At 42.8% G+C, this 25,550-nt stretch overlaps 1 protein-coding gene across 22 annotated transcripts in view; it reads left to right on the forward strand.

Annotated features, from left to right (window-relative positions):
* The window catches only part of LOC130207133 (D(1)-like dopamine receptor), a 52,939-nt gene that overhangs the window by 3,957 nt on the left and 23,432 nt on the right, over positions 1-25,550 (forward strand). For 2 of the 22 annotated variants that reach the window (XM_056435587.1, XM_056435590.1), the window contains exons 2-3: positions 9,551-16,152; positions 18,120-18,432. The gene's annotated coding sequence lies outside the window, so the exon portion shown is untranslated. The other 20 variants (XM_056435595.1, XM_056435598.1, XM_056435608.1 and 17 more) reach the window with 20 other exon arrangements.

Genomic DNA, 25,550 nt, shown 5'->3' on the forward strand with positions numbered 1-25,550 from the left:
GCGCGCGTGGGCGGTGAATGAGATCCGACCGAGCAAACCGGAGGAAACTCGCTTTCTGAGTCAGCAAACAATCAATCTGCTGCATGGGGTCCCTTCAAATGTGAATCAATTAAACTCATTCCAGGTTGCAATAATAGTAATACTATATAACATATAATTCAATATGTTTTTAAGTCAAATTCAGTACTTTGTGCTCCTGTCAAAAACGAAAACATGTTTGAACTTGATGATTAAAACAGTTCTATATTATATTCACAGAGCAGTAAATCTCCAGCTGACATCAATAGCTGTATAAACTCTGGGGAAATTCCCCAAAATGCACAAATCACATGAGAGTGAAGAAGTTGTGATGCCTTTGAAGAAGACTTCCGGTTGAATTCCCAGAGACCTGTTTTGTAATGAAGATGAAAGGAAATTAATTTTGTAACCGAATTCATCACGAGATTAATGCAAATGGATTCATGTTATATTATTATTATTATTATTATTATACATTAAAAATCTACTTTCTTGTTTTTAGGCCTTGGTATCAAAAACAGTGGCACACGTTCCTTCAGCTGCAGCTATTCTCCCTCTTCTCTGTTTTCTATATATGCTCAAATCATATTTTAGAAACTAATTAAAATCCCTGTAGTCCAACTGCATGTATACAGAGTAGGACATAGATAATAATAATAATAATATTAATATTAATATTAATAATAATACTAATAAATAAAATTTAAAAATGCAGGTATTAGGATCTTAACTAATTAATTTAACTTAATTGAGTCCTGACATGATAAATGTCATGTTTAGAGCAGATTGGAATTTGTTATCAAATATACAACTTTACACAACCTTTTCCTGACTTTTGTTGGTGAAACTACAGCCTGCCATAACCAGAGGAAGCTTCTGCTTCAGTCGAGCCTACTCAAACATGAGTGGGTTTTACAGAAATCTGACATGTGTTTCAGATGCACGGCTAAAAAAAAAAGTTGCAGAGGGATTAAATGTCTGGTGGGCATTTTACTAAATATATCTTGACAGGAACCTGAAGAAAAAAAACTTTGATTTAACAAAAAAGTTATGCCTCACGAGATTTAAATGACACCATGGTGGACGAAAGCTCCACCACGGTGTGTTAGAATCCCTTCAGTTCAGATGTGAAGCTCTTAAAAAAAAAAGCGTTTCTTTTCGTCTCCTCCTCCTCCTCCTCCTCCTCCTCCCTCCCGTTGTGATCACATTCAGTTCATATACTTGTGTCAGAGCGCTGCTGCCTGTCAGCTCCCATCACAGCGAGCCGAATCATTAATAACAGCAGCAGGGAGGTTTTCAGACAGGAAGAGCGGCGGTGTGACGTCAGCGCTCTCCTGCAGGTCAGGTTGTTGAATCCCGGGAGAGCTTCATTTGAGTGTGAGGCTGAAGGAACTCCTGCTATCGCTTTGCGTAGAGCTTCGTCTGGCATCTCTAACAGTTGTGACAGCAAATCAAGAAGCAGAGAACTGGGGACATATTACTGACGATCAGAGTTTACACCTTATGTTTGATATGTATAGAAATCTTCTTTGAAAATGGGCTTTAGAGATGTGAACCTCTCTGAAGATAGACAACCTAAACTTCTTGCTTCTTGAGGAAACGCATCACCAGCTGCCACAAAGTCCACAAGCATAGAACATCTATACACCAAATACAAAAAAACCTGTACTCAACAACAATTATCCATTTCTCAACACAAGTTATCCATTTCTGCAAGTTTATTATGACACAAAGCGGACATTAATGTCACTCAAGTTTGGAAATCAGTTTATAAAAGTGATTTGAAGTCATTTTGAAAGTGTTCAACGTTGGCATTTACTCTCTAAAACATGAAGAAAAAACAACTAAAAATCAGTAATATTTCAACTATTACATAACCCCTTAGACTTGTTGGTTCTGACCTGTTAGCATTCGTTGTTTCTCTAAACACACGTGCATTTCCCGTGCTGTTGTCCCATCACACCATACCGCTCTGCTCCGGACACTTAAAGGGCCATTCCACTAATCCTAATCCTGAGCTTTTAAAAGCTTCTGTAATGGAGATCTTCCTGCGCGCGGCGCCTCGGGGCCGCTACCTCCACAGCGCTTTTATTCCCGAGATCACATCTCTGGTTTCAACCTCAGACACTCTGGAGACCCAGAAACACATCAGATCTAATGCCTTTCGGCTTCTGCAACAGAAACACCAGGGAACAGAAAAGATGGCGTCTCATTGAGCCTCACCGAGAGGGATGTTCACAGTATTGAGACTCAAGGTGGAGGAGCAGAGGAAGAATTTATCATGAGGCAACAACAAGAAGAGTTGAGAGTGAAGCGTGTGTGTGTGTGCGTGTGTGTGTGTGTGTGTGTGCGTGCGCTCGCAGGCCCGAAGGCTGATGAGTTGATAGGTTAAGCCTGAGTTTAAAACTGTGTGCAGATCCTCCATCTTGGCTCAGATGGTGGATTCTTTTCTGCTTTCAGAGTCTCGGAAGTCTTCACTGAGACTCCAACGGGTCACAAACTGAAAACGTCTTGTGCACAGCTGTTTCCGTCGGACTCTGACGGTCTAATTAGTGATGCTGTAAACATTTAGAAGACCGATTTTAAAACGTCTTTGTGGATATTTGTTGATCTCAAGCTCCATATACTTTTTTCTTTTCGATGAAACATTTGCCCTTTTTTTGCCCTCCCTGTTTGGTTGTCTTGTGTCGTCTGAGAGCGAGGACGTCTCTGGAAAGAGAGGCCATCTCGGTCGGTCCTCACAGTTGAGGCTTCATGGGGTTTCAGAGTTAGGCTTTGAGTTATGTTTAGGCTGAGGTTAGTCCTCTGTTGGTTCTTGGGCGAGACATCCTCCTTTGTCAATAATCTCCAGTCATCTTCCATTATTTATTGTATTTGGGAAGCATGAGCGAGAGAGAGAGAGAGAGTAGAACGTTAGAGAGCGAGGGAGGCAAGTAGGAGCATGCCGGACACACTCACACAAAAGCCAAACACATACGCTCATTTAGATTCTCCACAGCAAAACACGTTCGGAAAAATCAATTCATGAGCATTTCTTCAAATTTAATAAAGTGTTTGATTTATAACCTTCACAAATGTCTCCGCGTCATGACTCACAGGGCAGAGGATGAAGCCTCCCAGAAGAACTTTCTGAATTTGATGAAATCAAATCAAAATCCAGTATATTTTCCGGTTTATTGACTTTCCTGTGACCCCTGACCTTTGACCTACTGACTCCCGCATGCTCACATGTTACTTTTACCCCGGGAAAAAAATTATTTTCATGTTGTGAAAAATCCCCCTTTTCTATCCGTCAAACATGTCTGACTCCCCCAGACGAGCTGCACTCCCCTCACCGCGGGACGATTCAGGTGTGTGTGAAGATGTCGGCCATCTTATCAGGCCGCCGATCAGCCGGTGAAGTGTGTGTGTGTGTGCAGAGAGTAGAAAGTGCTGTAATGTAAACACTGGATGAACTGCGGCGGCTGTCAGCCCGAGGCGACGCGGCCCCGTCTGAAGGCTTCACTTTGATCCCGGTCCTGCTGAATACAAGTGTGTGGTGTGTGTGTGCGTCAGAGAGAGAGTCTGACATGGTGTGTTGTGTGTGTATATGTGTACACATGTAGATATGTGTTTTCTAAAGTTTAGTGTGTGTGTGTCCGAGTGCTGAGCCACTGTGTGCATATGATGTGCATATATGTGTGTGTGTGTGTGTGTAGTGTAGCAGCATGCCTCTCTGGGTCAGAGGAGTCTTCTTTTAGGTTTGATGCCGACGGAGTCTGGCAGGTGCTAAAATCTGTTCAGCTTCAGCTCCTGCTACCTGAGGCTGACACACACACACACACACACACACACACACACACACACACAAAACAAACCACCACCACCTTTTCACCGCCATTGTGATGTTTTGCATCCATTGCCATCCTCCAAATGTCTTGCATCCATCTGAAGTAAAACATGTGAGGTCCTGCGTTGTGTAACATTACACATATTAATAAGTTAATTTTACTTTCCAGATTTTTGTTTTTTTAGTATATATTTCTTGTATTATCGTTTTATTTATTGAGTTGTATCATTCACACCATGAATTTTTCCCTCTCCATTATTGACGTACACAAGCAACGTGTAGTGGTTCATTGTGATCTGTTTAAGATCAAATCTGGTTGTTTTACTCTTAAAACTTTAATAATGTATCACATTAGACCGTCTTCAAAAAAAGAGGTGGTTATAAACATTTGTATATCAATGATGAGTACGTTCCCATTCACACAGCTATTTATATTTGTATTTGTTTCATACAATGGATCAGCCAGTTACGCAGACATTTCTATTGTTGACTCTATATTTAGAGTGAAAGCTGAAACGGATGATGTCATCCTTTTGTTGAGTTAGTCTTTGTCACTTTACATCTTCAGATCAAAACGCTGCAGGGTATTATAAAGTAATATCTCGTGCTTATTACGCACACATTTCTTTCATCTGTAATTGCCCCACACATACTTTCGAGGGAGGTGCTCACACACACACACGTTTATACCGTCACACACACATCACACACACAGGCATTTATTTCAAACCCTGTACAGTCAGGTTCACCTTTCTAACCTCCGTTAAAAAAATGATGCCTAATGTCTTTACTGCTATTGTTTGTGCAGAAGAAGGAGAGGAATTACGTCGTAAATCAAATTTAGAGCGTAAGGACTCAAACAGGTAGTACATCTAAATCATCTTAGTCATCTCTTTGGATTATAGTGCAGTAAACTCCGGTTATCATTGTGATAAAATGCCAAATTGTGCCCAAATTGTGACCTTTATGAACAGACTTTAATACTGTAACATCTGTTTAAGGATTTCATGCAGACCAAGCTGAACCGCGTCACGGGTAGCGAGGGGCAGGAGCTCATGTGCAGAGGAACGAACAGGACTCGGTGTGTATAACAAGAAACGCTCTTTAATGAGGCAAAAGTTCCGAAAAAAGGCATAAGGCCCAAAAAGGGGAAAGGCAGATAATTGTGCGTCACTGCAGGCAGGCGTGGTCGAAACAGGCAGGATCAGGAATACGCACTAGTAACACGAACGACAGGACTATTGGAAAAAGTCAACAATCCAGCAAGAGACAAGGGAGAGAGTGGCACAATATATAGGGGGGAAACAGGTGTACGACATGAGACACTAACGAGACGGGAATGGCTGAGGGCAGGTGCAGGGAATTAAACAATCAAGGAGACAGAGGAGACACAGAGAAGACATAGAAGATACACAGGAGACAGGAGACACAGAGGAGACACAGAACAGAGTCTTACAGTTGTATTAGTTGTTCTAGAGAAGCTGCACATCATCTTCCCTTCCCAGCCTTGAGAGTGGATTTATTTTTCCATGTGTCTTTTGGGCGAGACACTTGACCCCCACATTGCTCCTGTGTGTGTGTGTGAATGCTTAGTTAGCCCTGATGGATAGTGGCCTGCCATCGCTGTATGAATGGCCGTGAATGGGTGAATGACGTGGAGTGTGAAAGCTCTTTGAGTGGCTGGAAGACAAGAAAGGTGCTTTACAAGAACACTTCCTGTGCAATTCAAATGGTCTGAACAAAAAGAAAAGTGTATATTTTAAATTGACTGCGCATAACGATGTATACGAGGGAATTTGGAGTGATTTGAAGAGTGTTTTGATCGTCTGTTTGCCCCCGAAAACCAGTCAAAACCAATCAATCAGTATACATTAAGAATCATTCAACGTGAACCGAGGGAGCTCCACATTTCAAAAGCTTTTTTTGTGTTGGTCCCTTGACCTGCGCCGGCAGCCCGGTGGACGCAGACTTCCTGTCCTGTTAAAGAGCTGCCAGTCAGGGGAGCGGCTGTCAATTTACAACGGAAGCGGCGGTCGGATATTTTACACCGTCTTTCCTGGAAACCCAACACGCCAACGAGCAGCAGGAGGGAAGAGGGAGAAAGTTTTCAGTTGTTCCCCGGAGACGAGAGAAGATGAATGAGGAGGGGATTGGTGGGTGTTGGGGGGGGGGGGGGGGGTGACAACGAGGGTAATGTGGATCATCATATTTGATATTATCCATCTGTCATTACGTAGGTTTATTTTCTAGAGCTGTGATTCTGGTCCTGATTTTAGAAAAAAAAATAAGGTAAGTTAAAACGAAAGTAAAGACTGTAGAACAACCAGAGGTCCTGTCATCACACACCGAGAGGCTCGGGGTCTCTTGTATTCTTCTTTTTGAGTTTTGAGGATGTAAAACTGTCTCATTTGAATGGAATTTGGCTCTCAGAGGAGATATTTTGTGCAAAGATCCTAGATAATTCATTTAAAAGTTAGAACTGTCACCAGTAAGAAGAATCCAAACGCTCATCGTATCCCTACAATGTAAGACATGGATATAAAAATTTCGACATTTCGATAAAGAAAAAAAAAAGAAGAGAGAATCGGAAACCGAACAAGTAAAAAATCGGATCGGAAAAGAGATAAACTACGAGAAGAGATGCATTCCTGATACGTCTATGTGTGTAACTTTCACAAAAACCTCGGCCTAAAAAACTTCAATACAAACACTTCAGTGTCTAAGATATATGAACTGTTAATAATTTTTTTTTAAAATTATTGTCGTCACTTTAAACGAATGAATGCAGATTTGTTTCCCCCTTTTTGTCGTTAAAGAATTCCACGTGGGATCGGCCATCGCTCGTCATCAGCCAACATGAATTCAAAGTATGAAATCAGGGAATCGGCATGACGATGCCACACAGTAAACACGCGCTGTCCTGCTGAGCTGCTCAGCTTGTGACTTTAATGGAGGTAGCATTGACATTGTGAGGCGTTCAAGATCTGTTAAGTTTCGTATCGTATTAGTTTTTAGTGTTTAGCCTGAACTTCACTTAAAAACTGTCTTTTGAAGGCAATCTTTCACAATAATACAAAATGGGTCCTTGAGAGGGAGTGAAAGAGAAAAGAGACGACACACTGCACCGTGGTCTGTGTGGCCGGACTAGTGCTCACCTTCAAGACGTCATGGAAGTGGAATGGAATGCGGCCGAAAGGTCTGACTCGTGTCACCTCTCGCTCTGCGAGGCGATAGTTGTCCTTTTAACATTTAAAACTAAACTGAGAAACATTTGTGCTATTTTTTGGGAGTCTTCTAAATTAACACTCTGTTGTACAAACACATCGACGCATTCACAAGTGAGGCAACACAGAGTGGTCCCCCCCCCCGACTCCACTTCACCTCCCCTCCTCCTCCACCCGTCTCTTCTCCTCCTCCCCCTCCTCGTCTCTTTGATTCTCTCCTCCTTTCTCCTTGTTTGAGTCGCTACCTGTCATCGGCGGCTCCCTCCTGGGAGTGAGTGTGTGTGTGTGTGTGTGTGTGTGTTGACCTGTTAGCTGAGGACGTTTTATTTGTTCACTTTAATAGCGTTCGCTTCAACGTGACGACTTTGACTTTTGGGTCTTCCGCAATTTCAACCAGATCATATTCACAAACATCGTTCAGAAATATTCACACGATTTCTATTTTTTAAAAGTGGCATTGCGCAATAAAATCTACAAAATAGCATTTTATTGGTGTAGCTTCGCAACATTTATTTGGCCCGGATGGCGACCACATAAATCTGAAGGATTTGGACTTAATGTAAATAATTACATATATATATATATATATATATTATTATTATTATTAATAAATATGAATTAATTAATTATATATAATGATTACAGAGGAATGAAGAAGAAGAACTGCCTCAGCCTCAAACATTTGTTTTAATTTAACAATTTGAGAGGTTTAGAGGTGAAATGTTTTTTGTGGAACATCCAAACTCTCTGAAACATAACAAGCCAACAAAAAGAGAACAACTTGATTTAAAAAGGGCCACAAAACAAACAGCGTCGATATGTTCCGATTCAAACTGAGCCTGGGTCACTTTCTGAGGACCTGGGGAGCCCCAGTGTGACACACTATGGTGCTCGGTCGCAGTAAACGTGGTTAACATTGTTCATAAAAAGATAAACACATGCCAACAGCACCATTTAGTTAGTCTTCGGTAAAAACATCATGTTTATGCTGAAAATGAGTACGTTAACTTAGTAAAACAAGATAACGTAAGAACGGAAAACTTCAAAATATCTTTCAAATTCTTAAGGACATGAACACCGGTCTCCTGGTTGAAAGTCCCGTATTTGCTCCGCAGTGGAGCAGCAATATAAAGTAAAGTGAAATAAAAAATACTCACTTAAAGTACTTAAGAATTATATGTAGGTACTGTACTTGAATAACAAAGATATATACCTCATTTACATCTGCAAGACATCAGATAAGTGGACTTTACATGAAGGAGCTTTGAGATGCAAGACACCTGTCTGATTTAGTATGTAACTGTGTTATTACACACACACAAAATGTAAACATGTGCTAATCTCTCCATTTAACCACTGGTTTTAGCTTAATCATCAATAACATCATGTCAAAAGAAACTTTTATATTCAAATGGTCTAAAAAACAGTTTTTTTTTATCAACTTACAAAACTTAAATACATTGGGGATTGCACCAAAAATGTAAGAGAGGAATGTGTATTCTAAGACAGAAGGAGAGAGGAAAGTGAGCAAGGAGAGGAAGGTGAGTAAGGTGAGGCGCACTGAGATTGACCCCCGGGGCAGCCCCAGGCTGAAGGGCAACACCAGGACTACCGGTGGTCCACTTCCTTATCTTTCAGGTGGAGCGCCCCGCCGAGCGGGCAGCCCTCGTATCGGGTTCGGGCCGGGGCGAGGGGGTCGCGACCTCTGCCGGGAACAAGGGCTACTGTTCTGCTCCACTCGAGCTTTAAAAAGAGGCGCCTGTTTTTTTTTTGTCCGAGAGGAGAGGAGGCTAGCGAGTCCAACGTTTCGTGCACAGGAAAAACCCTTTATGTGATAATGACGATCAAATCAGGAAGTAAACATCCTGCAAAGATCAAACTGATATTTACGGCACCTAACTGTTATTAAAATAACTCTGTGAGTTGTTCTTCTATCAACTAGAGAGGGCATTTAAAATGCTTTGGGTACCTTTTGGAGATATCTCCCCAGTGGTGCATTCGGGGCACCTGATCCAAGTTGGCAAAATACAGATTTTTAAAAACTTTTAGGCCATCGAATCTTTTTTACCCCGAGAGACGGACAGCCGACCACTAGTCCGACCTTTTCTTAAACATCCGATTGTATCAGCTGCATTTAATCAGAAACGTTAATTCCATGGGAAGCTTGACCAAAGACCAAATGAAACTCGGCTAACATTCTGGTTAATGAGCTCTTTGCCGATTTGTTGCACTTGGCAAACATTGTTTGTTGGAGTAATCGGTCTTTGTGAGTGATGAGATGATGTTTCTACAGTCCATGACCGTCAAAACACAAGTTCAGCTACCCTTCATCCAGTCTATATGAACGAGTAGTTCTGAATGAGAATATCTAATGTGGATCAAATCCCCATATTCTGGTTGGATATTTAAATTAGGAACATTTCATGATTAAAACTGATCTTTATATCTGATTTTCAGTTATTTTCAACTTTACTTCCAGATGTTTGAAGCTGTGGCTTTGATAAGGGACTCAGACACTCGCGCGGTGTCTCCTCTCCGAGTTGTGACGGTGTCCAATGGGAGCTGGGGCGTCTCTGCCACCGAACACTGGTGGTGTCCCTGAACCTCTCGCCGTGGCCTCGGGGCTGACATACCTGACGGAGGGAAATGACTCCGCTCCACTTCCTACCTGCGTATGTGTGTTGGCGTAGGAAGTAGCATTCTTTGTTTACTGTGATGTGGGAGTAAACAAAGGAGAGAGGAAGTGTCCTTTATGTGAGGGACGGGTTTCCATCCAGCCCTGCAGTGCAGTGCGCACGCACACACACACACACACACACACACACACACACACACCCATAGCAAGACCACCTGTTACACAAACACACACACAGAGGAGTGTCCTCAGGCTACAATTACAGATCACACACACACACACACACACACACAACAATTGTTGCAATGATTCCAATCAGCACTGAGTTGAATCAGTTAAGGTGTGTGTGTGTGTGTGTGTGTGTGTTTTACGAGCTGAGATGACGTTCACAGTGAACCACAAGGTAAGTATCTCTTCCCCTTGCGGTTTGAATTTGTGTGGGAATGTGATTGAAGTGTGTTTGTGTGTGTGTGTGTGTGTGTGCAAAGAAAGACGTACAGTCATGTTAGAAGTAACGCGTCTCTTGTTTTGAAGGGGAAAAACTTTATAAAATCAATGTCAGAATTCAGTTACAGCGACAGCAACAGCATTTCTGCAGCAAACTTTTATTGCAAAAAGATATAGTATACAAAAATAGTATACAATATGAATAATCTGGTGGTAAAATGCACCTGTTTTATAAAACACTGTTCTATAACTCAATGTGCCCACTCCCGGGTTTGACTCGTTTCCTCTGTGTCCATCAGCGTTGCCCTGTGAGCTGGATCCAACAGCTTCATGCTCCACCAGGTAAAGTAAGTATAACAAGTTATATTTCACCCACAGTCGGACTAAATGAAAGTGTAAATGATTCAGATGATTTACATCTGTATTACATTTAAGATTCAGTGTGAGATTCAGTATGAGAGGGCGGAGTCAAGAGGGCACACGCACACATTTTTGCTGTGCGTGCGTGTGTGTGTGTGTGTGTGTGTCAGGTGTTGATGGACCGAGTGTGACACTGTGGTCCAGACGTGAAGCTTTTTGCCGTCAGGTCTCGGTCCACCATCTGCTTCCTGCCGCTGCTCGCTCCGGGACCCCGAGCAGGAGGCGGGGAGACGCATAAGGGTGGAAGTGAAGGAATCGAAGGACACGTGTAAAGTGTGTGAGAGTTTGTGAGCGTCGGGTGTGATGTGGAAATAAAGTTAACTGTTTAGTTTATTTACACAGTGATGAACACCATTTGTCAAACTCCTGATCAAAAGACTGAGTTCACACTGAGCTCTAAATCTGAAGACGTTGTGTTTGTGAGACAAAGACTCACGGTCTCCCTCTCTCTCTCTCTCTCTCTTTCTCTCTCTCTCTCTCAGCAGTGTGTCCTCCTCCCTCTCCTCCCTAATCCATTTATCACTTACAGTAGGAAGCAACCTGCCAGCAGTGAATTATCTGCTCCACCCCCGACCAGCACACACACACACACACACACACACACACACACATTTTCCTCAGTAAAAATGTGTCAGTAGTAAAGTAACAAAGAAACAAGTTGATGCTGAATTACGCTGACTGTTGCACAATATGAAATAATGAATCAGAGGGATGGTTTGTGAATGAACACCTGAACTCCACCGACATACACACACACACAAACACACATACTTGGACTAACACACACTCACGTCCAACAAAACCTGTAACACACACACACTAATTTCTGGTTGCTCTCCAATTGCTGCCCCAGTGACTTCTGACCTCCATCCATCAACCGAGGTGCTACCTGCCCTGCAGCTCTGTGTGTGTGTTTCCTGCGTTTTTACAATGGATTCTCTCCAAGGATTAGGGTAAAATATTTTCTTCAAACATAATGACGTTATAATTTATAGAATTGTCAGTTTAATATTTTGGGGGTGTTGAACTGTTGGTCCGACCAAACGAGACATTTGAAGATGGAAAATGGTGTTGAGCATTTGTCATGTTGTAATTTTTTTAAATAATAATCAGATTAATTGATAGTGAATAATTAACACTTTCAGCTCGAGAAGAAATTGAATAATTTAATTGTTTAAATCTTGTATTATCTGTTCACCTGTCTGTTCCTCACACTGAAGTTCCAGCACATAGACACTGTTGAAGAATCCATCAGTTCAACCCAGCCACGACCTCTGCTTCACCTTCACTGTCCTCACGACCAGCCAGCCGCTGCTCTGTGGACATGTTTATGCCTATGTCCTGATATGGAAGAGTCACGACCAGGTTCCAGCCTCCAGATTCACTTAAAATGAGACATTACAGGAAATAAATTGACATTACAGAGGACCATTATTCCCAAATAAACCGGGCTAAATATGTGTTATGCCTATATCGGCTATAACGACCAAAATCAATTCTCTTCCGACCCACACACTTTGTCTTTCTTACTCTTTGGAGTCTCTTCTGGCCGTACATTTTTTCATTTTATAACTGATCCATTTCTGAGTCCCTGCATCTGGCTGAACGTTAGCTAGCTAACAGCTAACAGCGGCAACGCACCATGCGGCGATGTTCAACATTTGATTGGTCATTAAAATGATTTTAATTCAACGTTTTTCTAAACTAATGTGTTCTTAAGCGCATTTAGATATTAAAACCACTAGCTTTGTGTATTACCAAATAATGTTTTTAAATGTAATTTAAACAAAGGGCAGTAGCTCCGCGACCCACCAGATGGCGCTCTGAGGCCCAGTGTGCAGTCCGGATGAAGAGGAAAAAAAACCTCCAGCGACACAATCGAATTTACTCAAGATGCACAATCCCGATGGATCACTTTGTTCCCGTGGCGACGTAGATGAGCTGTTTGATTGCGCAATGTTAAAACTCGTGGAAACGTTTGACTCATTTAGTATGTTTCGGACTTTCTGGATCATATTTTACAGTCTCAATTGTACGAGTAACAACACGCCCACACTGATATCACTGTGTGTGTGTGTGTGAGTGGGTGTTCGGTTAACCACTCTATCCTATCCTGTCACTCTGCTTTTGATTGAAGCTGAGAGCTGTAATTATACTGTCTGGCCCATAACCACCTGTAGTGTAGTGTAGTGTGTGTGTGTGCCTTTGAAACCCTCCTACCTTCTAAACCACGGCGTCGCACTAAGATCACACACACCTGCAAGTGTAACACCTCTTCAGAGACCGGCACGTTATCCTGAATACTTTTTACGCGTCATCTTCTCCGCAGGAATGTTCAGCGTGTCGGCTGATCACCGACATTGCTAAAGACTTTTTAACTGAACGCTCAATGCAATTCCAGCGCGTGGTGTCATTGATGCCCTCCCAATGGGGGCCGGCGCTCTGCTCCCGGAGGCCCCGCTGAAGAATCTGCATGATTTTGTCGCATTTTGTGCGTAAACCGACCCAAACATCAATAATAACTCTAGAAAATCATCTCACTGATGGTCTTGTTTACTTATAAAGTTCATGTCTTGGCATCGGTATTCCATTGAAGCTTTTTCATTACAAAAGTTCCTTACCGGCAGGAATTTTACACACAAGCAAAATATTCTAAATATGTTCCTTTTTGATGGAAAATGCAAGAAACACAATGTAAGCGTTGATATTTCTCACTCGCTTGATTGTGAGGTCGTCCTACCGGCTGCTCTTTTTCCTCAAAACCGTCTCCGCGGCATAGATTGTGCCTGTTAAAGGAGATTAAATTGTGAAGGAGCAGACTGATGTGTTATCAATACATGAATTGGATAGTTAGATTAAGTGTATGATCCGGTGTCAGGTAGGACGGAGCACCGGCTCGGCTCAGACTGACACAAACAGATGAGACGAGCAGCAGGGAAACAGCAGCAACAATGAGGGAGCTAAACACACGCGGAGCTGCCCCTCCTAATGCCCTCCATGGTAATTGTATTGGCTGTGAGTGTGTGTGTGTGTGTGTGTGTGTGCGCTCTCCCCTGCTAGGTGAGGGAGGGTCGCGATCACTATGAAAAGAGAGGAGGAAGGACGTTGGGCCCGGAAGAATAAAAGCTGATTTAATGAGAAAGTAAAAAAAACCTCAGAGACTCTTAATGTACTGGAACACTTGTCCTGCTTGATGGATGGCAGAGGAATGAGGGTGTGTGTGTGTGTGTGTTTTAAAGTAACTGCTATATAATCTGATGGCTAAATTATCTGTCATAAGCCATTGTTGTTGTTTCTTGTCTTTACTTTTCATATAAATAAGAGGAAACACTTTCCTGAACAATTTTGGCAAAGAAACTTCCTTCTTTCTCTTTTTTGGTTCAGTCTTGTTCTTCTAAGCTCAACACACGTGAACCTGATGAAATTAAATGAGCAGACACTATTCTCTCTCTCTCTCTCTCTCTCTCTCTAGGTGCCGTCAGCTGATTGTTCGCACCTGAGAACTGAGACATCGATCTCATTGGCTCGTTTAAAACAATGATAGCAAGGGACACTTTGCTTTTTTTCGCCTGACTATTGTTACGTATATTTGTAATGTGTGTGTGTGTCTGTAAGTCAATGTATAATGTTACATACCTGAATTTGAATAAATACAACATGTTCACATGTCTATATTTTAACCGTGCCAAAGTGCGATACAAACAAATCACCAAAATTGCAGATTATATTGTTTCATTTCTTTAGCTTAATGAAATAACATTATCACAGACTCCCGACCGTCTGTTCATACAACAGCCACTACAGCTGTACTTTTGAAGGGATATAAGTCCCACCGTAGTTACAGTGGATGCCCTCGTGGGACCGGGAGGCGTCTGGGTAAAAGCCTCCAGTGAAATGTAACGTTTGAGTCGGAGCTCGGCCTCGATCACCTCTGGCTCCGCGCCGCTGTAACACGATTAAGAATCAGGTTGATGAATCATCTGTCGGATAAAGTTAAAAGGGGCATTATATACCAGGGTAGGAAATCACTCACGCACACACACACACACACACACGCAATATGTTACAGTGATCAATTAATCAAGTGTGGTCAAAGAAACTGAGTCAAAGTAAAAGGAAAGAAAGTAAATGACCAAGATGGAAATCTAGAGGACAAAAGAAAGTGAAATTCAGAGAATGAACCGAACAGAGAGAAAGAGAGGGAGGAGCAAAAAGAGAAAGAGATTGAAATGATCAGGCGGGTTCTTTACGTATTCAAACCTCAAGACAAACAAAAACAGTGCCGATCGGACATTTTCTTTCTGTTGTTCGGACTGTAGATGTTGGGTCGGCTGTCTGAGGAGCATGAGGTCAAAGTTCAAACCAAAAGAAAACTCCGGTGACCTTCCCGCTGAATGGATTCTGCCGCAGTCGGACGCAGCTCGTGACACAGCTTGTGTCCGACGTGCCCGATCAGCATCGACCCCCCCTGGAGTCGACACTTTAAATCTGTCCCTCTCACCGAGATGATGCCACCCACCCACCCTGAACATCTGTGCTCTCCTTGTTTCCCCCTTACAGGTGCTCGGCTGCACTTCTTTCCTCTCTCCTTTGCCAAGACAGAGGAGCCTTAACCCTTGTTTACTTTACGCAGCTATGTACCTATAAATATGATCACCTGAACCTTCGTCAGCATTGAGGTCAATCTGTAGACCAGGGGTGTCAAACTCATGTTCCCCGTGGGACACGTCAGCATCATGGCTGCCCTCTTAAAGGGCCGGAAACACTTTATTCTCCTCGAATATATTGTTAAATAACTCTCTTTGCATTTGATTATTGTTTATTTAAGTGTAGAAATATTGTACATACGTAAATTTCTCTAATATTATAACTAAAATCCATTTAATCTTAAACCTTTAAAATAAAAGCACAGGATATTTGTCAGCCCGCGGGCCTTGTGTTTGACACCTGTGATGTAGACGAACAAAAGGCACGAATGGAAAATGACAACTCAGAGTTATTTATCATATTCTTGACGACACTCATAAGGTCCAAATTAAACAGCAACATGTCCCCCAGTTGAACAAAGCAAACAAAACAAGAAGAATAAAATGATGGAAAAATATATCGATATTTTTTTCAAATTTTAACATTATGCATTCATATTATATCGTTGTTAATACGGTGGGTTTTCTGCTCATTTGCTTATCTAATTTAATATTTTTATCATCACATGATAAGTGTAAAACAAATCAGAAAATTAAAAAAAACAGAAAATACAGCCTAATCATCCAAATTATCTATACTTTGTCTGTTTTGTGTTTCTTTCTTTTGTTCATTTAATGACTAAACTTTCAGTGATATTTATGTATATTCAGAAGAAGACAAGTCACCACATTAGTGCAAACGGCAACACGCCGAGCCTTCAGAAAGAAGAAAGAGAAAATGAAAAAAAGTTTCTCCGATGGAAAAAAGACCCTTGCCTCCAAAGTGCTAACACCTCCTCTGAAGCTCAGGGCCTCGTGGGGGTATCGGGACGGGTCTGACGGGGTCACGAAACTCACTCAACGCGCAGACAACCGGGTCAACTTTCAGTTCAGGTAAGAGAAAGAAAAACAAGCAGAGTTGCAGTTTCTGCGGCTTCTTCCGTGACGGGGTCCGACTCCGCTGACACACGCGGTTCCTGAAAGGCAACGCAGATACACTGAAGGGGTCAATCATACACTCACTCAATGCATTCCTCTCTTCCCCCCTTAGCTTCTGTCTTTCTTTCATTTCTTTTCTTCTTATCGGAGGTGAGGGGAGGGGAGGGGGAGAGGAGGAGGGGGGGGGGGCAGGGGTGCTACAGCTTGAGAAAACAAAAACAACAAAAAACTGGAAGAAAAGAGAGAATGGAGAAAGATGAGAAGACAGAAAGGGAAGAGGGAAGAAAAAGAAGAAGAAAGGGAGGACAGAAGTTAAAGGGAAGGACTTTTTTTCCTGTGAGCGTCACCATGGTGGACGGCGTGACTAATGGGCCGCTCGGGCACCGCCGGCTACTTCTGAATGAGAAATATGACTACTGTCCGCTAATGTGTTTAGTATTGAGCTGCTCAGAGAGGGCCTGGTGTGTGTGTGTGTGTGTGTGTGTGTGACAGCCCCAATCCATCCTTTAAAAAAGTGAAGAAAAACATGCTTGAGCCATAGCCTGCGACACACACTTTTGATTGACACTCTGGCAATGTAGAAAGGTCCACACAGACATGAGGGGGGCGGTGTGTGTGTGTGTGTGTGTGTGTGTGTGCACGTGCTCCGCTGGGTTCCTAAAGCTGTCAATCATTCTAACAATGTGCACCAGGGTGCCATCCCCCAAATAGTGTCCCTCTCTCTTTCATGCACGCACACACGCATATAGATACGCACGCACACACACACACACACACACACACACACACACACACACTAAGACTAAGCTGCAACTTCCTGTTGTATTGTTGAATCCGGGAATTATGTGAAAATGACACCATGCTAATTTAATGTAACACCTATGTTTGAGTGTGTGTGTGTGTGTGTGTGTGAACCAGATGGATTGGGTAAAGTAATGTATTGCATGGCTCAGTTATGAGGAACTAGATTTAGAAATAACCAAATAAAGACAATAAAAACAGAAAAAAGGGCCTGCTGTAAACAATCAGACAAAAAAACTCCACTATGCAGCACTCTGCTCCAGGGTCTCTCTACATGTGAGTGTGTGTGTGTGTGTGTGTGTGTGTGTGTGTGTGTGACAGAGTGGCTGAACCGGGTCCAGTCCCCATGGGTAGGTTTCCTCATTCCTGTAAAACAAGTCTAATCTAACAGCCGTGAGACATTTATCAAAGCGGCTCACGTCCTGATGGCGCCCACAGGCACACCACGCACGCTCTCTCCACGACGACGCGGCCTCAAACACACCTCCGGGCGCACAGCCGGAGGGAGACGGGGGTGAGATCTTTGAAGCTGCGGCGAGGTGAGCCGGGGGATCACGCAGATTGATGCAGCGACGCGCCGCTCTGGAAACCAAACCCAGAGAGTTGTGACAAGTGGTGATTAGCGGGTGTTTGTGTCTCCAAGCTCCGCCCTGCGTCTGTCTCCAAGGGGGCGAAACAAGACATCCACCCTGTGTGTGTGTGTGTGTGATCCGTGTGTGTGTGTGAGTCTTCTTCGATAGAGGTGTATCACCTCTAGAACGCCGCGAGCACCAAGGAATCAACTTACTTTTGATCTTGAATTAAACGATTAAATAACCACTCTATTAACTGGCTTCAGGGTTTCGTCCCCCCCCCCCCCCGACCCTCCACCCCCCTCCAAAAAAAAAGGCCTTGACAAAACACAAAATGTTCATAATCCATAGCTTTTTACTCATACTCTCAAGTGTTCCTCTGAGGTGACGCTATAGACTCACCGATGATGTCATTGAGTGGTTGATATGCATAGAAAGTACATTAACGGATATGAAATGATTGGTTCTGGTCCATTTAACGACACTCTGAGTCGCTCCAAGTCCCATTTTGTTTGTGTCGCTTTGATTTGGTTTCACTTTGAGTCCCAGAAGTGGAGATAAAAGACGTGGAGAGAGATCCACCTGTAGAGGTTGATGAAGCCGAGCGCTCCCCTGGAGGTGAGTGTTTTCGCACCGAGCCGCTCGGATCTGAGCACTGAGCCGGGGCAAAGCAGAGTAATTGTCTCTTTCCTCCTTAACAGGATTAGAGGCCAGCGGTGTGGCGGGTTCAGCCCACCGGTCAACCATGCCGACCGGAGAAGGCCGCCAGCTGGACGAGCGCTGGCGTTAGCCGGGGTCACCGAGCTCCTCCGCGGTTCTGGACGTCTGAGAGAGAGAGAGAGAGGGTCCGCAGCCTGGTACCGTACGTGTGCATCCCGTAAACCGTCTTCATCGAGTGGAGGAAGAGTTTATTTGTGACTTTAGGGCATGACACCAGTAGAGCGTGCCAAATCTGAAAGCAACAACTTTTTTTTAATTGCCACTTTTTAACCTGTAATGAGTTAAAGCCCTCCTCCAATGGAGGGAGAGGGGGGAATATGGCTGTGAAATTATAAAATTACAAGATTTAGATGTAATGAGTACTGAACTGGCAACTTGTTAAACAGAGTAGAGGTTTTTATTTCTACTATTTTGAGTTGCAAGCTCTCTTTGTGTTTTCAGTTTGCATTCTGTCCACACGGCTTATGTGTCTATGTCTTCTTTAAATTAGATTAGATTTTACTTTATTAATCCCCCAAAAAGTTCTTGCCGCAGCAGCAAAACATTTTTTTTTACAATTTAAGAAAAGAAAAGAAAATATCAGGCCATGATGCATTTAAGAATTTAAATAATAAATGAAATGTAAAAAATGTAATAAAATATAAAGTGTATACAGAGTCTCTCAGTAAAAAATTAAATCAATACAATAAAATGAAATAAAATAGCAGGGCACGATACATTTAAGAATTTAAATAATAAATGAAAAGTAAACAATTTAATGAAAATTAAAGTGTATACAGAGTCTCTAAGTATAAAATGACAGCAAGACAATAAAATAGAATAATTATTTTCAGGGGTATACGTCCTGAGTTTTCCACATATTTTCGGGAGGGTTTTGAGAAAAAAATTCCTGGATTTTTTTCTAACATTAACTCGAATATTTTGTCATTATCACCAGATGCAAAATGCAGATGTAGAATAAAGCGTTCATATGAATGTCCGTGTCAGGGCCTTCGGGCGGAGGGGAAACAGACAACGTGCTTGTCATAGGGGATTTTTTTCAGACAGGACACTCTTACAAAAACCCAAACTGCAGACAACGGCAATTACCAGATCATGAACTGACAGAAACGTTCCTGACGTTTAAACAATTACACAGATTACGCCCTGAGCCGCTAAAAAGCCGCGCTAACTGATCAGATACCCGACCGAGGGATTCCTTGTGGACAAAGAGGAGGACATGGATGCGGTAGGTGGTCTCATCATCTCTCCGTTCATAACGTGCGGTACATCAGTGAGTTATTGTTCATACTGTGTATTAAACCGCTCTCTCTTCCTCCACTTTGTGAACCTGATATGATAATCACAGCGGAGAGGTTACGGGGAATGAAATGGCCTCAGGCACCGCGGTAGTAACTCAGTGTGTGTGTTGGTGTTTTTCCATCTTTGTGAGGACCGGATTGAGTTTTAAAACCTTGAAAGTGAAGGCATTTTCTGGGGGAAAGCGAGGACATGGTCACATTTTTGAACATCTTTAGGAATGTGATGACATTTTTTTGGAGAGGGAGGACACGGTTTGCAAGTGAGGATATTTGTGGAAGCATCCATCTGACCTTGGATATTTTTCCATCTGAGGACATTTGAAGACATTGGAAAGGGGAGATATTTTTTGTGGAAAAATATGTGTAATGTTTCCACGTAGCGAGGACACTGAGAAGAGTGAGACATTCTTGGAAAGTTCTTCTTCCTCTTATGTCGAAAAGGATCCTCACAAGTATAGAAGTATTTCACACACACACACACACACACACACACACACACACACACACACACACACACACACACAGGTAGATCAGCAGGCAGTTGGCTTAGTTCCAGGCGTTCAGTCGATTGGCCGCACACATTCAAAGTTAAAAGGCTTCTTCTCCTCCTCCTCCTCCACTCTGCTTCTTCTTACCTTTGGTTAACCCCTCAACACACACTTTTACACATTCTCTCATACACATCTTCACACGTTAATGGCGCTAATTACAAGCAATTACTCGACATATCTTGTGCTGCTGCCCTCCGGCCGTGTTTAAAGCGTGTTGACTCAGAGGAAGGTGCGTTGACCTGTGCTGGAGGTACAGCTGAAGGCCTCACACTGAGTCTGTGCACTTTGGGGCTTAAAGGGCCATACCACTGCTTTGTGTGGTTTAGTTCATACACATGGCAACAGCCGCCTTTGGCTTCAGATACATTCTATTCAAATCTGCTCACAGAAAGACTTTGTAATGTGATGATGGGTTCAAGGATGCTGCGAAGTTGGATATTTAAGAAAACCCTGTTAAAAAGCCACAATATACGGAAGGAACACAATCCACATTATTCTCTCTCCAACATCTACACTTCCACTATACTTTTAAGAATAAAATAACATACATAATTACAATCTGAAAGAGAATTTTTTATTTTGTATTTCATATTTAAATATGGAAGACATGTTGTGTTTTGAAAGTGAAGAATGTGAAGTATATGTTTGGAGTGAGGGCGTTTTGGGAAAGAGAAATGTACCCTTTCTTGGCCTTTATTTTGAAATACATATAATAAATCAAAGAAAATGAATATGTGTGCATACAATTTGAAACGAAATATATAAAAATACAGAAAATTCAGTTTTTTTGTGAACAGGCCTTTTTAAATTGAGCTTTCTTTAATGTATAAACATTTACAAACACATGGATCAGCACTTCCACATAAATGATAAATAAATGAGCAATTTAATAAATTGAGCTGATACATCTGTACGTATCTGAATGTGTATTAACGTGCGTGCGTGTGTGTGGGTTTAACTATAGCAGCCTTTAAAAAGCTCCGCACTGATCTGTCTCATTGAGCTCAGATCTGTTTCAGTCCAGTATTTAAATCCCTCTGTTGTGACTCTGCAGTGAGTCATCATGGGGAATGATGGCGGAGGAGGTGCAACCCCAACCTGACGCAAACCTCCGTGGCATGACGCCACAAACTTAATTACATTCACTCCAGGGACGACGCTTCTTCTTTTTTATCTGAAGGCTGTCACTTTTACCCTCGTCGGGTGTCTCCCAGTAACCCCAAAAAGGTCACACCAGTGCATTCCTGGGCGGCTCTTTAAAAATGATCGGTTGAATATATGTGTGATTGTAAAGTGTCTCTCACACTCTAATTAACCACCCACGGATTAAACGCAGTCACCGAAAATCCTCTCCTCTAATGAGTGTGTTTAGGTTATCACATGTGTGTGTGTGTGTGTGTGTGTGTTTAGGTGTGTGTGTGTGGTGTGTTATCAGCGGCCGAGCCGTTAGCGAGCTGATAGCACTGATGACCGCCTGCTGTCTGCATTTGCTCTCCCCCCGAGGGGCCAGATGCCCGCGGATCAATTTATCTGCTTCGATCTCGGAGGCCGGCGGCTCAGATTATTTATTTATCTGTTTGTGCTGACTCGACTGAAACTCTGACACATCTGCTTCCCTCCCTGAAATGCATGCGCCACGGAGAAAGTTAAAGAAATCCGTTTGGCTGGTTAGGGCCTTGTGCAGGGTACGTGTCGCCTGCAAAAGAAACAAGGAGTGAGGAAGGAGAGGAGAGGTGAGGTGCGAAGGCAAGAGACGAACGAGCCGGGGGAAGGAGGAGATGGAGGTGGAGGCCGAATCAGGCCGGTCGTGCTGAAGTGTTTACACAACAAACCTTTCAATTTGCAACGGGCGACAGCAGGCTAACTGTGCTGATTAGCAGGAGCGTGTGTGTGTGTGTGTGTGTGAGTGTGTGTGTGATTGTGTGTGTTGGAAGGGGGTGTTACCTGTGTCCGTCCTGATAAAATCATGAATGAAACTATTACCGATCGGCAGCCCCAGAGTCGGGTTCATTCATTCAGGGATTGTTCAAATGTCTCGAGCATCTTATCCAAGACATTGGAAAACTAAATCTGAACTTTTCTTTTAAGCGTCAATTTAGGTGTTACCCGAAACAACAGCTAATCTAATTATGTTGTACCAAAACTTTAAATTCCATTTGAGAAGGTTTTTTATTTGTATAGATTGAGCAAAATCATCAAGTTCATCAAAGAAAGTTAAAGAACCAGCTTTATGCTGCTGTTGCTGAAGGTAATATCTCAAATTAAACCCTATATTTTGATTATAATTTATCTTGTATAAGGTAATTAATGCATCAGAAAATAAATTCTCAATTTCCTCCAACAATTCTTGTGTAATTAATAAATATTTTGAGGAGGAGATACACGTAAGAAATGAAGAAGAAATAAACGATTACAAACCAAAAGCAAAGTAATGGAATGAGATTGTCCCCATTAAAGGTAGTGGTAGTTGTGTTTGTGTTGTATTGTTCTCCGGCCTGACGTGGGCATGGTTACAAACAAGTAACACAAAGGCATCGCTCCAAAGTTCAAATATCTCCCGAGGCTCCGTTGCTCCTTCTCCCCCGGCCTCCGACAGGCTCGTCTGGTATTTAAACCGATGACATTTGGAAGTGCCTCCATACTTCTGGCTCACTCAACAGATTAAAATGAATAAAACCATAATGCCGTTATCCGCCCGGCGATCTTAAGCTCTCCTCCGAATATTTGTCGCCAAACAAAAAGACGAAGCCCAGATCTTGAAGTGTAATTTTGGGGCCTCGGTTGCAAACAAAAGAAAGAATGCAAAGGATTCCTTCGGCGGAGGCAGCGCGTCGTCTCCTCTGGACGCCGCAGATTTGTTCTTACCTGTTCGGCGTCGCAGAACACGCATACCTGCTCTGGGAGGCGTGTTTTGCAAACGTGTGACAAACACACACACACACACAGAGGCTCCGGCACACGACATCCTACACAAACAGCGTTGACATACGTTAATACTGTCTGATACATGCACCCACCTCCATTGATGCATCCATTCCTAGGCAGGGTGGATGCTCACCCACAAGCTGTATGGAGCTTAATCATCATTTTATAAAATGACTGAATGATGAAATGCAGGTTTGAGTCAACAAACGCTGAAACAATGAGTCACAGATTCAGTAGATGAGAAGATAATAATAGTCATAATAATGCATTGTGGTTATGGTTTTATTGGAGGTGGCCCCGCCCATCCTCCACTGTGCGATGCAGATGTCTGTCATCGCGGGGAATGTGGGCTTTGAACTTAACTTCATCCGCCCTCAACCTTCAATCCTTCCTTTATCTCACTTTTCTCTCATTATTTTTCCAACAGTCATCCGTTTCTTTTCCAGGCAGCTTGTGTTGATTCTGGGCCGCGGGTTTAATTCCCTCCCTGTGTACATTTTTAGGTGAAAACACAGACGTCTGGGATTGTTTCCTCATGAGCTATTGTGACAACTGGTTAGCGTAGCAGTGTGTTGATGCCCTCCAGGTCTCTTTTGACAACTGCGGAAAGAAAGTGCTGCAATAAGGTTTGATAATAGTCATCTGACATTGTCTGGAAAAAATAACTAATTTTTAAAGTAGGATACTTTAACATTTAGACACATTGAAATATCTATCTTTACCATGAATGCACTTCATTCAGTTCAATTCAGTTTATTTTGTACAGCCCGATATCACCAATTAGAAATTTGCCTCAGCGAGCTTTACAATCTGTACACATACAACATCCCTGACCTTTGACCTCACATCAGATCAGGGTTGGACCAGGAAGAATCGATTTTATGGGCTCAATTGAGGAAAGATATTGGATCAGTTGCGCCTCTCTAATTGTGAAGGTTGTTTTTATATTCCCATGAATTTATCAGAAACCGGTCACGTGCCGGATCGGACCACGATCCACCATTTGGCCCGGTGTGTAGTATGAGTGTACCAGTTTTGTGTGTGTTTTTTTTTTTTTTACATGCCATCAACTCCTGCAACAGAGTGTGTGTTGGATATTCATCATAGCTTCACCTTTTGTATGAATCTCTACACGCATGTAGATTTGATCTAATTGGTCGACGTGTCTTTACATGAAAGTATTTTTTTTCTAATTGAGGCCCCCAAAACCCCACCCCCCACCCCCTCCCCCACCCCCCACTGATTCTGAACAATCATGACCCGCTTTCCATTACGCCACCTTATCATCGTGACATCATATTATTTGTCTGTGGGATTAGAGAAGAACAAAAGGTCCCGTTAGCTCTTCTGGAAGCGCCTCCGTCCCTCCAGTGATCACCGGTTCCCCTCACAGTCGCGGGTCTCAGGCCGGGCTTAAAGGTTCAAGGCGTCTTCGGCTCGGCAGCTTCCGTGTCTTTTGTAGACAACCTTGGGAGGCTTTCTATTCATCCCAGGGTGTATTATAGCCGTCAGCACTCGGGCTATATGTAATTAGTGTCGGGGTCAAAGGTCAAGGCGGGATTTAAGCCTGAGACCTACTGGTCAGTCAACAAACCTCTGGGGTGGAGCTGGGGGGGGGGTCAAATCCCCCTGGACTCCGGGGATAGAAACCCCGCCTGCTGACAGATCTGAGCTTCACAAACACCCACCGTCAGATCCGATGCAGGGACACACACACACACACACACACAGGTTTTAAGCACAAAGTAAGGCGAGCACACACACACACAGACACACATGCAGGTCTAACGACAGATACAAAAACTGTGTGTCTGCCTCGAGTTTTACAGTCAGAGCAATAATAAGACATTCTCGATACCGCGCTAGGAAAAAGGCTGAAGGAGGAGACATTTTCAAAACTTTGAACCTAAAAAACCCGACACCCTGGTTTCATATAAACATAAGCATAAGGCGTTGTGTCTTATCCTGTACTGTGTGTTATTGGTTTATGTTTGTTCGGTCTGTCAAGGGACTACAGATGCAAATTAGCTGAAGCTAAAATCTGGTACAGAGGATCACATGGTGACATTTATGTTTCAACTGTACATGGTGCCTTTTAAATAAAGATAATAATAATAATAATAATAAAATGTATATTTTAGCTGGAAACAGCAATACTTCAGTTGTTCAGTAATATTGTTATCCCCAGATAAACAAATCATACCTGATAATGAACAATTAAAAAGCAAAACCTAGATCATGCTTCGTGGTTTTCCATGATTGCATGTATCATGTTTAAAAGAGTATCTTTTCCCAAAAAAACATGTATACAAATAGAGAGTTTTTGATGGCTTTAATAACCTCCCGTCGGTACCTGGGTACAAATCCACAGTGCTCCAAAAATGTATTGAGTTCAACAAAAGATCAAATGTGTCTCATCCTGAGGCTGAAGGCTGCTCCGTGCGTCAGCAATGCAAACTGGCTGCGTGACAAATATACAGATA

The sequence above is a fragment of the Pseudoliparis swirei genome, chromosome 17 (genome assembly GCF_029220125.1).
Source record: "Pseudoliparis swirei isolate HS2019 ecotype Mariana Trench chromosome 17, NWPU_hadal_v1, whole genome shotgun sequence".
Lineage (NCBI taxonomy): Eukaryota > Metazoa > Chordata > Actinopteri > Perciformes > Liparidae > Pseudoliparis > Pseudoliparis swirei.